Consider the following 15868-nt stretch of genomic DNA (forward strand, 5'->3'; position numbering starts at 1 on the left):
AAAGACAAATCATGTGGTAAATTCATTTTGCCTGTCCTTGTCAACTTCCATTCACTTTGTATTTCTTGTAGGGGACTTGAATGTTCCTGAGACGCCACTTGCAGCGAGTGTGATGAGTGGCCATCTTCTCAGTGGGATAAATACGAGAAAAGGCAGAGAAAGAAGCTGACACCAGTGTCCAGAGAATCTTACCCCTACATCACCTGTATCCCTTCTCCTTCACCTACGCTACCCATTCCAACTTCATCTCTGCTACCCGGCATACCTGGGAGGACCCTCTTCTACAGCTTCCTTCCTCTGCTCCAAAGGAAATACCACAGGAAATGTTGTTGGCTCTGTGGCAAACTCTCAACAAGGAGACTCAGGACGGTAGAGCGATCAGTAGCACAATGGTACAGGAAAAGACGGAGGACTCCGTCTGCTGAGTCAGACTCCCCCGGCAGCCATGTCCAGCACGTAAATATCCTTATTTTTCAGATTTGTCCTCTCAGTCTGTATGGAGAAAGGACCACTGTTCTATTGATGGATCGGATCACAGACGGGAGAAACTTCAGAATTGTCAATCTCCATATCCGTCCGAGAACATTTCCCGCACACATTCTGGAAGCGTAACACAGCATGATGCTTCCTCGAGGTATGAGACAAGGAGACAAGCCATCTCTCTGACAATGGTCCATGCCCTGGTCTGTCACTCCTCAGTCTCCCTTCCCTTCCGGACACGCCTCCCGCTCACGTTCCAGAAGCATGACGCAGCAGGTGATTCAGTGAAGTATGAATGGCACACCACCTGCTCACATTCTAGAAGTGTGACGCAGCACAGTGCTTCAACGAAGTCTGATTGGCACAGAGAGAGGAGCTGCATCTCTCCTCAACGTTACGGACAATGGTCACTGTTCTCAGAGTTGGGATTCGGATGGAGAGCTAAGAGTGTGCTTCCGCTCTCAATGAAAGAAATAGACTCCGCAGAAGAGACACCCGGTCACAGCAGCGGGACGAAGAACGGAATGAAGAATGGAACAGACCAGGTCCTTCAAGCCAGAGAAGTTTTCCGGAATTGGAAGAGAACTTAGTTTCGCAGACTGCATCTCAAGGATAAGGGAAAAATTGAGACTTTCGGAACTTGAAATAGAAAAACCTGAAGACACTACCAACTCCTCCTTTATGGGACAAATGGTGGAGACCATTACAGAAGTCAAACATCCATCCGTCTTATTTGGTCTCTGATGGTCAAGTCTGCTATGAAGGAGGTAGATAACTTATAGCGGGGGAGAAGGTTCCCTAGCCTCTTCCAGGTCTTTGAAATTATTGCCCCTTCCATTGACTCGTCAGGCAAAGTTCTATGGCATGGGGAATTCAGCCTCTCTTCCCAGGACTGTCAATGCCACACTTTCCCGCCTGTCTCAAAATTCTTCTTCAGAAACCTTAAGACAAATAGGCTTAAAATTCTCCAGTGCTGAAATGGTAAATTTTGAAGTGGTGTTGGGAAGGATCTCGAGAGATATCTCTTGGCTAGACAATTGCTGAGGTGCAATTCTCAAATAGATTAAAGACTCGGTTCCCCCCGAATCATGGTTGGCAATTAAAGATTTCTTCATCCCACCTGGAAAAGCCTTAAAAACATAACCCCAGTATCAAATTCTGACCTCTGTTAAGAGACAAAGAAACAAAAGCAGCATCCATCTGTTAATATATATTTATACACAAATATACAGTAAAGCCCCCGTATTTCCGGGGGATGCGTACCACACCCCCGCGAATACCTGAAACCAGCAAATACAGTACTTCGAAATGTAAAATCACTTAGAACTGCCTTTTCTGATAGTTCAAACACACACAAAACAAACTAAAAATGCTTATACAGGTATTATCCTTACCGACGATGGGGTTAGGTTTAAAAAAAAAAAAAGGGGGGGGACGTAAGAAATACCAAAACGTATCTTGAACACAGCCTAGCCTACACTAGGGTATTTGGTACCATGTATACAGTACATATATGGTAGCCTAGCCTACATTATAAAGTATACTCTATACATACACGGTATAGTAATTATTAATATCAGCTAATTCTGGAGGTTCATGCAAAGTGACTTAGGATAATTCAGTGCAAAGAGAAATTGAATAACAAGAATTAGTTTAGCCTACACTATGGTACATTGTATACATATACGGTAACGTAGCCTACATTATATTGTAGTAACTATATTCTATATTCACATATCGTATTATACAAACGTCAACATAACGAATATGCATCTTTTAAAATGTTATGCCTTAATTTACTGTATCCAATAATATTGTATATATTTTTATATTGCATTTGTATTATAAATTGCAGTCATAGCAATCAATGTTTTGGTTTGGGAATCGTTTATGCGGTGTTTATTTCGCCGTATTCAATTCAGTTCAGAGCGCTTTTCTTGCTTCTAGTTAGCGTAAATGAATCTCTACATACTTTATTTATATGGCGGAAAGGTTATTTTTCATTATACGAAGTGTTTTTAAGTCGAAACATAACTAATATACGTCTCATTGTGAAATTAATTTATCTATTTTTTCATTAACAGATGACGATGGCCGTTTGGGGAAGTTCGTTTTTGCTATTTTCACTTGATTTTGTCATAATACAAGCTTTACGTATTTATTTAAAAATAAGAGTAATGTGTTCTTTCATGCCCAGTAGTTTTGATCAAAATACTTTCTCTCCACTTTTAATTATGATCAGGTTTCATCCATGTTGCCGATGCATGATAATTTACAGTATAGTCATTAGCAGCTTGAACACTGTTTTCTCAGCTTCAGCTACAACTTGCAGCTTAAATTTAGCAGTATATTTCCTTGACGATCTTCTATCCATATCGAACAAGGGTATAATGTAAAAATATATCAGTCCTATTCTACTTAATGTCATTTGTGCTATAAATTGCTATGGTAATTGTTTATCCAATTTGCCAAACGATGGTTAATGAAATACCACTTTTTGAGGAAACGTCTCATTGTAATTTGTCTGTTATCCAATTTTAAATATAGTTTTATCACAAAAAAAATCGAATTATCGTGCATTTAGTCAATGAAAAAAAGTGAGATGAAAATACAGCAATTAGTGAATATTTTTAGGTGAAAAATACCGCGAATGGACGAATTTTCTGCAAATAATGGGTAGATATGTTCCACAGAGAAATCCGTGAATCGTGAGATCACGAATACAGGGGGTTTACTGTATGTATGTGTATAAATATATATAATATATAATTATTATCATTACTATTATTACTATTATTGTACAGAAGAAGAACCCTTCATATGGAGCAAGTCTGGAGGTCACTGACTTGAAATTCAAGCTTTCAAAAGATATGTTCATCAGGAAGTAAGAGAAGGTAAAGGGAAATACAGAAAGAAATGATCTCGCTTATCAAAAAAATAATAAATTAATAAATAGATAAAAATGTATTAAAAGGCAAGGCAAACAGCATTAAGTAACAATGCACTGCATCTTTGCTTGAGCTTCTGAAGTTCAAATTGCACGACATCCTTTGGGAGACTGTTCCACAGCCCAACGGTGTGAGGAATAAAGGTCCTCTGGAACTGAGAAGTTTGACAGCGAGGCACAGTTATTGCATATTGGTGCTGCTGTTGAGCGAATCTGGTAGTAAGGAAATCTTAAAGTAATCATAAAACATATCCACCCACTCCAAGATTCTGAAGATTATAAATTAGTGCCTTGTGTTTTACTAAATCAAGACAGCACTAAAATCTATTCGAATTACTCTGCACTCAAAGCTCTTATCAATGTTCTCTTGCAAATGGCATGTGAGGCCTAAAAGAGCACTGTAGGCACCTAACTGCTTTCTATTTGCATACTGACTGTCGCTTCCTTCCCTTAGTGTTAGGAGGTTTGGAATCTTGTTTTCATTTATCTCGGCTAGTATCAATTTCACGTTAAATGTCAATACTGTACATCCAAATCTCTTCATTCATAATCTGAATTTTTTATAGACACACTGGTAGTTTCTTTACAGTGCAAGAAACTTGATTTAATTCATCATCAGAAAGAGCATCAAGTTTCCCTAAGACTGCTGTAATGTAAGACTTGTAGCCTACTTGCTTCTTAACGTCAGGTCTTAAAAGATCCTGTAATGCAGTCATTTTGGCATAATACTTATGCTCAAACGTCATTTTGAATAAAGCATTGTGTTTCCTATTGAGAAAAACACAAAACTTCATACAGAAATCAACACTTGTGGATATATAGCCTTTATATAATAAGGCACTATATAGTTATCAGGTCTGTAAACATAAAACACGTCTCTGCAGCAGCTGGCTAAAATTTCCATTAAAGAAATCGAATTTTTCCTAACTTTTAGTACTGCTGATGAGACTCGAGGTCTGGTGTTGTTTAACACCTTGGACATTACAGAAATCAATTTTTATGTACCTCATATTGCTGAAACATGGTTGTTTATTGTCACATGAACCTTTGGTTGGGGACCCTTAGGGAACTCAGGGTTTTGGCTGGGGGAAAGACCAGCCTGCCATGATGTTGTTATGGAATGGTTCTGGGCATGCACAAGTCATTGGAGAGCCATATGTTTAAGAGGGGATTGGCTAAGGAAACCTATTATAAAAGGAACTATACTAACCTAACCTAATCTAGTAGGCCATGTTACTTAGCTGGGGAGCTCCACCCCCTGGACCCAACCGGTGAAGGAAACTCCACTTTTTACCAAAAGCTCCCCTCTAACACTGGTATGCACAATGGCATTCCAGGATGCCCCGCATACAATAACAAAATAGTTCTGAGGTTAATTAAAGTCGACCGACAAAAAATAATGGAGAGTTCTTGATAAGCAACCAAAATACTACAGAAAAAGTAAATTTCCAAGGTAATACCCGATGCGGAGCTGTTCTGTAGTTCTACCAAGGATAACTTAAGGCCTAGACTACAATTTGACATCAGTCGAAACTGAACATTGAAAGCTTACAGTAAGTAACCAAACCTATGGTACATTTGAAATGGTTTACTTTGCAATTGAAAATAACTAGATCACGCACCAACAAAAGGCATGTAGCATATACTACAATAACAACGACACAACTAAACTCCTAAAAACGTATATAGACAAACATCAAAACAATACGGTACTGAAACAGTATTCTGAAAAACTCGACAGTAAAAAATAGCCAACCTCTAAATACATGAATTCTGCAAAGGGCCTGTTAGGTGACCTTAAAAGAACGACGGAAGTCTAATAAACAATGTGCAAGACTGTCCTTACATGCAACACTCGTAGGACTTGAATCGTTTTAGAGTTTTTTTTTTTTTTTTGCGTCTGGAGGTCCTCATTAAGAAACTAGGATATTAAATTTGGGTAGACTGACGTCACGCCGAGACAGGCAACGACTGTACTCTTGAATCATTTGCTGATAAAATTCATGTTGGATCTTCTTGCACTCGGCGATTCTTGGGAAGAACTATTTTTGAGCTGCCTCACTTTGAATTCTTAAACACAGACATGGAAAAAAAAATCTTCCCAATACGTTACAAACGTGGACGATTTGGCAAGGAAAAGTTTCAGCAACTGAGGGTCTCGTGAGGGGCTGTTTTATGACGTCACATGCAGAATTGAGACACAACTTTTCAGAATAGCAAATATATAGAATAATTAAAGGGAATTAAAATAAATATCGACAAAATCTTCTGCCGGGATTTTGCCAACATAAAACTCCCATCTATAGTCGTTTTAATATATCAGCAGAAATTGCAATCGTACGTGCCGACTACATGTAGAGTCGGGCTGATGTGCAAGTACGTTTCAATTAAAAAGTGTTTGCACCTGAGAAACTTAGATGTAGAGATGTTATTGTAAATCTGGAATTTTGGAACCTTCTGAAAGGGACGCCTTTTTGGTGAAGCCAAAACGCGTCGCCCCTACTCTTCCTTCTAGCAATAAGTACTGTAGATTACGCCTGTTTTGTGTTAATTCGTAACGTGTCGCGAAATGACACATTTGCGAGCCCAATAAGCAATATTCTAGGGTCGATTAAATCCGAATATTGGTAACTTTGTGTCAGACATCGTAAATTTTGTGTGCCTTGATTCAGCCGCACCTGATCCAGAATTCGTCCTTTGTTCTTTGACTCAGTTTAACGTATGTCGTCCGTAGCTGAAGCCTACATTATTTCATTGCAACGTGGAAGTGCTGAGTATCTCAGTGCATCTCCTTTTCTGTGATTTTTTTTATTCCTTGCTTCTCTCGTGACTTCGTGATCATTACTGGATTTTTGTAAACCCAGATATAGCTTGTATTAAAGTTCTTGTAAATTCGCGTGTATTTTTTTAGATTAACAATTTTTAGATAGCTCGGGTACGTTTTGTGTATGATAGTTTATTTTTGTAATAAAATTTAGAAAACGTGCTTGCGTTTTGTGTAGCCACCAACTGATTGTGCTGGTTCGAAGCCATTATCATTAGACTTCGTACCCATGCCCAAGAACAGCGGGCACAAACTGGTATATAAATCTGGAAATTCTCGACAACAATGACAAAGGCAAAATGATTAAATGACTACAAGAGAAGAAATGTCACTTTTTCACAATACTTCCAATTACCAAATTATTTGAAATAAAAAAGGTCTTACCAGCAAAACCCCCAGCTTATGAATTCGTACCACCTACATCAATAATCGCGTATTTATTTCTACAGTTCTGTTAAGTATTCATCTTTTATTTCTTTAGAGAAGTCATCCGTTGGAACATAACTCACTCTGTTACTCACATTGCGCTGTTTTACATGCTTTTATTTAACTTGACTTCTGCCGCCGTCTGTCTGTCTGTCCTCAAATCTTGTAACTCAATTTTTGACCTGTTCCCTTCATCTGATGGACTTGAAATTTTGCATGGTTACTTAATCCCGGTGACAATACAACCTTACATGATCAGTAGGTCAGCAGTGACCTCTAGTGACCCTTCAGTGACCTCTCCCAGTATCTCAGGATTTGTATGACTCTTCGGATTTTTTACAACTTCTTTGACTCGGTAGAATTTATCTTCTATATAACCCTTCCCTCTTCCATCACCTCTGCCCTTTTCCATCCCCCTCCGCCTTCCCCTTCCCAGGACACGATCAAGTGTTAATTTAGCTGTGTTCTCCCCCTTCCCTCCACTTTCCACGTCCCTCCCTTCCCTCTTCCATCCCCTTCCCCACCCATCCCCTCCCCCTTCCAAAGCACACGATCAAGTGTTAATTTAGCTGTGTCCTCCCCCTCCCTTTCCCTCTTCCATCCCCTCCACTTCCACCTTCCCTCCCCCTCCCCTATCTTCCCCCTTTCGGAGCACGGTCAAGTGTTAATTTACCTGTGTCCTCCCCCCCCCTTCCTCTTCCATCCCCCTCCCACCACCCCTACCCCTTCCTCCTCCTCTTTCCCCTCCATCCTCTTCTCATTTTCCTTCTCTCCCCTACCTCCTCCCTTCCCCCTTTCCCACCTTTCTCCTCACCTTCCACCTCCCCTTTCTCTCGCCATCCTCCCCCCCCCCTCACCTTCCATCTTCCCTTTCTCCCCCTCCCCTCCCATTTCCCCTTCCCCTCACCTTCCTACTCCCCCTCCCTCTTTTCTCCTTCCCCCTTCCCTCACCCTCCCCCGTAAACGGATTTCAGTTTCGTTAACTACAACCATAAATCGGCTACAATTTCTGTCAAAACTAAAAAGTATAAGATGGAAAATGAAAATCTTTCCACACGCTTTTATTAAAATGCACTAAAAAGTAAAAAGTAATATTTTGAGGCACACCAGGATTTTGTCTACAAAAATAAAAGCGTGGGCCCCAAACATGGAAGGAGATGCTACAAGAAATAAAAAAATCTATTTCTTTTCTTGTAGCATTTCCTTCCATGTTTGGCGCCCACGCTTTTATTTTTGTAGACATGATTAATTGTAAGAAAATCCTGGTGTGTCTCAAAATATTGTTTACTTTTTTTAGTGAATTTTAATAAAAGCAAGTTTAAAATACATTATTATTTTTTAAAATCTTGCCAGTAGTAGTCTACTGCTGACTGCTCTGCTGTCAGTCAGTGCTTTTCACTGGGTGTCATTCCTAAGTTGTACCTATCCATTCACTTGGCACAATCTGTAAGAGTACTTGTTAGCTAAAGGCACTCAAAGATAGCCAGTTCTTTTGACGTTTAGTTCCTAAAGGATAAAGGTCAATCGCCACCGCTTATTAAACATGACTTTCCTGTATCATAAGTAATTTGATTTAATTTTTTCACATATCTCCTCTTTGCGATTTTTTTTTTTTACATCTAGGCATTCTGTTCTGTGGAGGAAGGCTGAGTTTCTGTTAACTCTGGCTATTCCTTGTTTGTCCCGTGAATTTTCAAACATTCACAAATTATCATAACCTTCCTTAAAACGTTATGAAATAGCGTATTTATTCTGCTTTGTAACTGGGGACAGTTCATATTCGGATGTTGTACCAACTGCTCCCCGGAGCGTGATGAAACTTGCAGTTTATAGAATACACTATATATTTTTTCATAAGTGGTAATTTCTCTGAATGATTTTAAGTGAACCAGGTCAGATACTTTACATAACCCTGGAGCTATGTGGTAAATCGCCAACGCTTTATTTCCATCCCGCAGAAGTAGGTTAAGGATAACCATCGGCATGACCTTCGAGAAAATGAGGTTACAGTAGAGGCGCAGGCTTCAGGGACCTGCTATGAGAACAGAGAATGCTAAACTGAAGCTTGTTGTCAGAGCCACGTAAAAATGGCTGCTCTGTACGTTGCTGAACCTTGTAAATACTGAATCTCACTAAAATGGTTTCCCTTCCTTGTCATCACGAGGCACTACACTTCTTGAAATTCTCAGTATCGCCTTACTTCCTGCTGCTGTCATGTAAAACGAGTATTCTCCCCCTACCACAACGTCAAGGCGATCGCTCACCTCTTAAAAGCTGATTAGCAATTGATATTCCCCCTTTTCCCTCTCATCTTCTAATGTCACTCAAACGGAGCAGCATTAACGTCGAGTTCACCTCTACACAGGCTTAGTACGACCTTCACCTCAGCCCATTTCCCCCATCATTTCACCTTTACCTCAATGCATATCCTCAACAGCCACATCTCTCCTCTGCGGCCTGACACCTTTCGGTGTTGCCAAGTCTCGCGAGAAATGAATCTAAGTAGCTCGCTATCTTTTTCGTCTACTATGTAATACTGGGAAATTAATCTTATCCCTTATACTGGTATCGTTTTCCTTCAAAGAGCTTATTATTAATTATTTACTTATCTAATAGGTAATGCTAATTAACATGATGAAAGTTGAAGTATTTTGCATGATTGTAAGACATCAAAATAGATAATAAAGAACACCAGTAATATTCACTAGATATCTATCTAATCGTGCTTGAAAACTATTATATAAACTCAACATTGCAGAGTCACTGCCCCTTGATGCAATTTGAAATCATCTGTTGAAATCTATAGAATACGACTGATGTATTTAAGGCACAAATGACATTTTCCAATTTGTGGAAAAATTTTTGGCAACCTTTTCATATGAGCACAATACTGAACGCCGGTTTCACGGTTCTCCGAAAACGACGGACAACACGATGTGTACTATAATCCGCCATTTATGAGTAATGACTCAAGCGTTAGAGTGACTTAAGACTGGAAATTCATGTTAGCAAAATAATGTAGTTTTTAAAAAATTACGATGTTTAGAAAACTAGTAGCCCCCGATTTTTTGTTGTTTCTGTAATCTTATGACGTAGTCTCATCTAGGGCTATCTGTCGCGTTATTACTATCAAATTTTATAAGGAACTAATGACAAATGTGACTCAAAGAACAGCAAGTCACATTATTAATTAAAACATCTGTCTGATTAGCCATAACAACTGGTAAACTTCAAGTTGCTCTGGGGTAATTGGACTTTGAGTAAAAATTACTATAAAGTCCCTTAAGTCGTTCTATATGGTGTCAGTACTATGAGAGTAGTAGTAAAAAGTACACATGCACTATGTATAGATGTATGCAAGGCCTTCCAACATTATTTCCCAGGAAATAATAATCAGAGAATTTTAATACAATCTCGTGCAATTCAACCACTGCTATAAGAGGCGCTGTACATTTTTACAGTTCCATGATTTTTTTTTTTTCAAGATGCGTTCAAGATCAATCTTTGATATTCTGTTCAGCTCAACACAAGGGCGAAATTCGTTGAATGGCACAAACAGCGTCACTTCCGGTTTTAGCCTTCCTCCCGAATCGTAGCAAATCGGATTTACACGTGTTATAGAATCCGCCATTTCGGAGACATGCCGTAAGTCGGGCTTTGAAGTAACCTACGATTGGAAATCGATTGGAAAGTGAAATGTTACAATTTTTTAAAATCTTTATATTTTAAGAGAACCGTATCCGAAATTTTCTTAAAGGCTTTCTTTAATCTTGTAATATAATGACAAGAGATTTTCTAAAAGACTTTCTTTAATCTTGTAATATAATGACAAGAGATTTTCTTAATAATCCAATGGGTGTTTATCCAGGAGTCCTTCAGGAGATGGAGGAATTCTGGGTGGAATGATTCCGAAGAGAGATTCTGGATTTATCCAGAAATTTTGCAAGATTCACATATTTCACAGATGACTGACCTGGCAGTCAGTCTGTAGTGTCTTATCTTATATCATCTAATGAGTAAGAAAATATGGAAAAATTTGAAAACCGAGGAAAATTTCATCTTTAATCTAGACTTAATTGAGACACTAAAACTTGTATGGTATAGTCTTAAAAAAAATGTTAAATATACCTTAGTTTAACCAGACCACTGAGCTGATAACAGCTCTCCTAGGGCTGGCCCGAAGGATCAGATATATTTTACGTGGCTAAGAACCAACTGGTTACCTAGCAACGGGACCTACAACTTATTGTGGAATCCGAACCACATTATAACGAGAAATGAGTTTCTATCACCAGAAATGAATTCCTCTAATCCTTCATTGGCCGGTCGGAGAATCGAACGCGGGCCCAGCAGAGTGCCAACCGAGAACGATACCAACCCGTCCAATGAGGAACTATATATATATAAATTTGATTATGCTAGAGAGCAAGGATTAGAAAGTAAATTCTTTCTATCAATTCTTTCGTTTTCTCATTTTAAGCTACTCATTATTGACATAAATTTTCAACATTAAGTGATCCAATCGGTTACGGGTGGTCTAATATATATATATATATATATATATATATATATATATATATATATATATATATATATATATATATATACATATATACTGTACATACACACATGTATATGTATATATATATATACACATACATATGTGTGTCACATTAACCACTTTGTAAACCTACGCAGGAAGGCTATACACACTTCATCACTCTTCACTCCTCTCTTGCACTCTCTTTCAAACCACTTGGATATTAAGACCCTTCCGTTCCATATTTCTTTCATTCCATCCGTCCACCACTTACAAAGTGTCCTCTTCTAATTCCTCCTAACATTCTTAATTAAATTATCTTGACGCTTTATTCTCTCCACATGACCCGAGCACCTCATAACACTCTAATACCTTCCAACTCGGCATATACCAAGCAAATAATTCATCTCGGCAGATGCAAACTTCTACATTTGCACACGACACCACATTACTTCCACAGAGGAGATTTGGCACAACAATACCTTCATACTCGCCAACTCATAGACACTTATTAAGTCCTTTGCTTACATTCTGTTAGTGCTATGTATATATTATATATACAGTATATATATATATATATATATATATATATATATATATATATATATATATATATATATATATATATATATATATATATATATGTGTGTATATATGTGTGTGTGTGTGTGTGTGTATATATATGTTTATATATATAAATATATATATATATATATATTTATATATATTTATATATATATATATATATATATATATATATATATATATATATATATATATATATTATATATATATATATATATTGAGGCTCACCCAAGGATGAATGTGGCAGTACCTCTCGTCTTATTTCCATTTTTACCCAATCTTCCTTTCTGAAGAATGAAAGGACCTTGTAACTAAGCTAGACTAAAAGATTTCCAAGGATAAAATGATTTAGTCAAACTAAAATGAGAGAAGTAAAAAGGCGCATTACAGACAAGCTCACAAATGAAACAGTCTGAAGTACCTATCAATCAGTAATATTTTTTTTATAAATACGATGAAGTTGATTTAGCAGGTCTCTGTTCACCTACACAAGTACACAAGGCCAATTAACAACTTCAGTGCAACAGTCGGACTTACCAGTTCGTACTTTCTACCTTTGAAGCGTTATAGCATTAAACAACGAAAGTGTAGATTTCTCTTTCCATACAGTTTTAGGAAATAATACAGAATGTAAAAATACGTTCACGACATCTACGTATATATCTAAAATAAATTTACAGTCTCTAGAAGCCTCAGACCCCTAATGTTTGTACGAAATGACAGTTGAGTGAAGTCTGGGCGAGTGAACGGGTGGTTTAAAGACGAAGTGGTGTCTTTATAAATTTGAGAGGGAAATATTTCGGTGCCAGAGAAGACCCTCCCTCCCTCCCGTCAGACTTCTGTTTCTATGCTCTTGGCAACTAGAGGGGCTGAAAAGGGCGGGAAACATTCAGCAATTGATGATGGTCGTTGCTAGTACTTTAAAGATTATATTTCGTTTGTTTCTTCACGTGGCTGTAGTTATATACATACGTTCACACACACACACACACACACACACACACACACATATATATATATATATATATATATATATATATATATATATATATATATATATATATATATATAAAAACAATGACAAAATCCACGAAGGAAAGAGAAACAATGGAGTGCTGCAAGGCCTTTCGACTTAATAGTCCTTTACTTAACAGACTGGAGAAATATAAATATAAGCCTACAAAGAAAGCTCGTATAAATGACAGATGGGGATTACATAAGAAAAAATATGTACCTTTATCCCCACTCCTCTCAAACGTGTATATGGAATTGTTTGAAAAACCATATTTAACTAATACCATTTAAACTCCTTTAAAGTGGTACAGATATGTAAATGATTTACTCTCTCATTTGAATAACCAGGTACCATCCATTAAGTTTACTTTAGCATTAGATAAAGACATTTGCCTCTCTTAGATGTTTTAATACCCAGATAACCAGTTCAATGCAAATTCAGTATTTATAGGAAACCAACCAACAACTTAACTTATGCCCAATTTTATTCAGGCCATCACCTTAATATCAAAATATCCATTTTTTCTTCTATGTTTTCAAGAGCATTGCGCATTGTCAGTCCCCAGTATTTGGATTAAGAAATCGAATACATAAGAAAAATAGAGACAGGTTTATGATATCCTTAACATATACTAAAAAAAAAATTTTACATTTTTTTAAGTTTAGGATAAATCAATTAGTTAAAAAAATCAGGTAATGAAATAATTTGGTAAAAAATACAATGAATGAGGATTAGAAATAAAAATAAAAAAACATAATAGAAAATAAAAAATAAAATCTGAAAAAATTAACATTAAAATAAATTAAATGACTAACGTATACTGAAAATATGAATAATAACAACAATAACAACTTCAATTTTTTAAAATTCGTTAAATATATTCATAACCATTTTAACTGAAATTAACGAAAAAGAACTTTACGTACCTAGAAACAAAATATATACTCTTTTATAATTAGCAATATTAAGCCCCAAGCATCGTTTCATATCGAATTCACGTTACTTTGGCAATAACTTCCACCCAAGGGGAACTATAATTTATAAGTGCTTCGCCCTCGGCACGATTCGAAGCATTGCCTGGTTTAAAAAAACGACAGACACCAAACTCCTCTTGACTCAAACTCTCTCTCTCTCTCTCTCTCTCTCTCTCTCTCTCTATAAATATATATATATATATATATATATATATATATATATATATATATATATATATATATATATATATATATATATATATATATATATATATATATATATATATTCTGATATATATATATATATATATATATATATATATATATATATATATATATTATATATATTTCGATCTAAGGCTTTTCGAGGCTAGTTGGCATTATGATTATTACAAATATGATTACATATATATACATATATATGTATAATAAATATAATATATATATATATATATATATATATATATATATATATATATATATATATATATATATATATATATATATATATATATATATATATTTGTGCGTGTAATCTCATTTTGATGAAGCTAAGGACATAAGGCATTCATTAATAAAAGTATCTTTGCAAGCAGAAAAAACTATTACACGTTTTAAAGTGACCAGAAAAATAACAGACAGGTCAGGGCTCAGTACAACATCTAGTAATCTTTACTGAAAGCAATTAAATTTGCTCACAACCGGTGAGATTACCCGACAGACAAATGAACAGAAACAGCCTGGATGACGGGGCATCAAACTGGCTGCCCAATCGCTGCTATCTATCTGGCTGTTGCTGAAGCTGACAGCTATGATCCCAAGACCGAGAGGGCTTATCCTCGCTATTTACAATACCCTCCCTTCACAACGGCCGATATGCTAACATACATACATACATACATACATACATATATATATATATATATATATATATATATATATATATATATATATATATATATATATATATATATATATATATATATATATATATATATATATATATATATATATAAATAATTTTATAAAACTCAATACGATATGCACATGTGGACAGAACAATTTTCGTTCATGGTCATGAAAACATTCATGCTTCCATAACAAATGGATCAAGTTTATACATTCCTTATACCACTGGGTTCATTTATATTTATTTCCACAAAATTATTAGGTTAAACTATCTTTTTAGCACCTTTCCAGTTGATGCATGAATGCTTTCATTACCATGAACGAAAATTGTTCTGTCCACCTGTGCATATCGTATTGAGTTTTATAAAGTTATAATCTTTTATCAAATGCTGTTCAGTGTGACCAACATAAAAATATAAAAGTTTTCTCATAATTTACATGACATTGATATACACATCTTTTAGTACTGTCCTGAGTGTTCTTCACAAGTAATGTTTTCAATTGTTATTGTTCTTAAATGTTGCATTAACGCTAGAAGTTCTTTAGGAGGTGGGGAATATCTTTGAAATTATTACTATATGACAGAGCAAGCAGAGTTATTGTGATGCTTATTTCTCTACCATTCTACTCGAACATAATTTCCGCTATGCTTGCTTCCGGCAGAGCTACCTTTAGATTTCGTCAAGTTAACTCTCGTAATATAACTGGCTGGAATGACTTGGTTCAAGATCTGATCTGAGAAATGTCTTTACTGCGGAGGCAAAATGGAAGCCCGAGGAAGGACGCTTTTCACTAATGAGACAGGCGAAAAAACTTGCTCTTAAGCACTGCAGAAAAATGAAAAGCAACTGAGAGCTGATGCAATGTCTTGAAAATTAGAATCTGGCGATTACCCTCGTCTTTGGAAAGACATTCAATCCCTAAATCCCAAAACTAAAAAGTAATCATCTCAGAGAGTAGAGAAGCCGTCGGTGACGAGGCTATCGCAAGAATGTTGGGCGATCACTTCAGCACCATCCTGAATTGCATAAACGATCAAGACTCCTGAAGGGATGTACATAACCTCCTTACTGATAACAATCAGTTTCATTTCACCGATCGTATTACGCCAGGTAACATCAGCGATGCCATAAACAACCTACCTAATAATAAATCGCCCGGCTGCGAT

General features: G+C 36.5%; 1 long non-coding RNA gene across 1 annotated transcript in view; it reads right to left on the minus strand.

Annotated features, from left to right (window-relative positions):
- Nucleotides 1-15868, minus strand: part of LOC136849012 (uncharacterized) — a 71455-nt gene that overhangs the window by 11402 nt on the left and 44185 nt on the right. The window lies entirely within an intron of this gene.

The sequence above is a fragment of the Macrobrachium rosenbergii genome, chromosome 20 (assembly GCF_040412425.1).
Source record: "Macrobrachium rosenbergii isolate ZJJX-2024 chromosome 20, ASM4041242v1, whole genome shotgun sequence".
Taxonomy (NCBI): domain Eukaryota; kingdom Metazoa; phylum Arthropoda; class Malacostraca; order Decapoda; family Palaemonidae; genus Macrobrachium; species Macrobrachium rosenbergii.